Here is a 2169-nt window from a genome sequence, read left to right as displayed (position 1 = left end):
TTACATATCAGTGTATATGGTCATCAGACTGTCTTTCTTTCAATCACTTTTAACTGAAATCAGTTGCAGTCTTTCAATAAATGTTCTATTCTGACCAAAACTGTTTTAAGTTTAATTTTAAGAACTTTTTTGTGATTCTCTCTTGTAAGTCAAAAATACCTGGCACAATTAATGCCATCCTTCTCTGTAAACAATCAGCATTCCCAAATATATGTGAGTGATTTCAGTTGTGACTCATTGAATTTGTTGTTATAGGATACTATGCATTTGCATTTCTTATCTCTCCTCGTCTTTCCCTCCCCCCTGCTCCTCCCCCCCCCCCCCCAAACATATCCTGCCAGAAATTTGCTTTTTCAGGCTAAGCAGGCTGCACAGAATAATATGACAATTAAGAGCCACACTGCACATACTGGTTCATTTGAAAAATCAGTCACCTAATTATAATTTTCTTTCCTACTTTACAAATACTGTAATTCACTTGTACCAAGGCTGGGATTAGAACCCAGGTCACCTGCTCACTAGGCAGACATGCTACCACTTCACCACCTCGGCACAGTGAGTTTACACAACTGCGTGGGCAACCCTGCAAGCCTCCATCCTCAATCCTAATTCCCGTTCACTCCTCAACCACCTTGGTGTTCCTAGTTTAGGGGGAATATTACGTGGGCTGAGGCATGATAGGGAACTGGGATTGAGGAGGGAGGCACGCCAGGATTGGGTGAGCAGCTGTGCAAAGGCACTGTAGCAGTGTGGCATTGCGGTTTGTACATCTGCATAGTGAAGATGAGACCCAGGTTCGAATCCCGGCCTAAGTACAGATTTTCAACCTCAAATCATGTCACATTCCACATCTGATGCCATCGCTATATCCTATAAACTTTCCTAAGGATGTAAAAGCTGTACAAAAATTTCAACCAGTGTCTCAAAAATGAAAGATCCTGAGAGTATGGTGTTGACTAGTTTTTCCTGTAAGAAAAAGTTGGAAATCTTTTATGCTTCTAAAGGCACAAACAGTTCAAATGGGGCTTCAAAATATGGAGCAACATGAAAGAGTAATGCTACCTGTTGTATTGTGACAGGAACCATTGCGGGGGTGCAGCCAACAAAAACCTGGCAGGACAGAATGGGAGTGGCCCACGAACAAAGAAGATATACGAACGGGAATGGAAGGACAAACATGATGACAGACAACCAAGCAAGACACCAAGATCAAGAACACATTAGTAAGCATTGGGGCAATGGGGTCACAAGAGATAAACTCAACAAAATCAAAGCAATGCCCACTCGTAAATGGGAAGTAAGCACACGCAACATTAACACGATGTCTGTAAGTGAGATATCAACTGACTCAAGGCGTATACCACGATGTCTCACTAAGTGAAAGGAAGCCACCTAAATACACAACAGGTTATGTTGCTATTGGCCGCTGGCACCACGGGCTCCACAGTGGCACCCTCACGTTAGAGTCGGCCAGGAACATGCACAGCCACAGCTTACGGTAAGACTGCTGCAGAGACCTCTAGTGGGCATTGAGTTAAATGCCATCTGGAGTGGATTCGAAACTCACGGCGCTCGGTACCAGATCACCAACACTAAGAGGAAATTTAAAAGAAAGTATAAAATCTCTAGTTCTGACAATGACGTGGCTAGTGAACCTTCACAAGTAGACACCAAAGATGATATCTATCTCGATCTTGATGATGATTCTGTGGATGTTATCTGTGCACTTTGCATATGAAGTTTTCTGACACTTTCAGTGGAGAACAATGGCTTATGCGCTATTTGTGTTTCAACTGGAATCACAAACTTTGTGATGCAGTGAATAGTGAATGGAGATGGTACACATGTTATTTCTGTCTGAATAACTAGCTCTTAAATTTGTTTTACATAATTCCAGCATAAATAAGCTCATCTGATTAAGGAACTGTGTATCAATTTTCCAATAAATTCTAAGTTTTTGTCTTATTTTTTATTTAAATCCACTTACAAAAGCTAATTGAAAATGTGCTCTTCCATTTTCAAACAGGTGCTCCTATTGCCTGGAGCAAAAGTAGGAATGTGCATTCACAATATTTGGAACCCAATCTTGAAAAATTTTTGGTTATTAAGGTTTCCTAGTTTATTCAAACTAGCATAGCTTAAGAAGGAATATGGCTAATGCAATCCAAA

At 40.9% G+C, this 2169-nt stretch overlaps 1 non-coding gene across 1 annotated transcript; it reads right to left on the bottom strand.

Moving 5' to 3' along the window:
- Window positions 1–481: 481 nt before the first annotated feature.
- Window positions 482–552, bottom strand: Trnat-agu (transfer RNA threonine (anticodon AGU)). Its single transcript has one exon. It is a non-coding gene; the product is annotated as a tRNA-Thr (tRNA).
- Between the last annotated feature and the right edge of the window lie 1617 nt (window positions 553–2169).

Source organism: Schistocerca serialis, chromosome 3 (genome assembly GCF_023864345.2).
Source record: "Schistocerca serialis cubense isolate TAMUIC-IGC-003099 chromosome 3, iqSchSeri2.2, whole genome shotgun sequence".
In the NCBI taxonomy this organism is placed as follows: domain Eukaryota; kingdom Metazoa; phylum Arthropoda; class Insecta; order Orthoptera; family Acrididae; genus Schistocerca; species Schistocerca serialis.
This window is presented reverse-complemented; position numbering and strand designations above follow the sequence as displayed.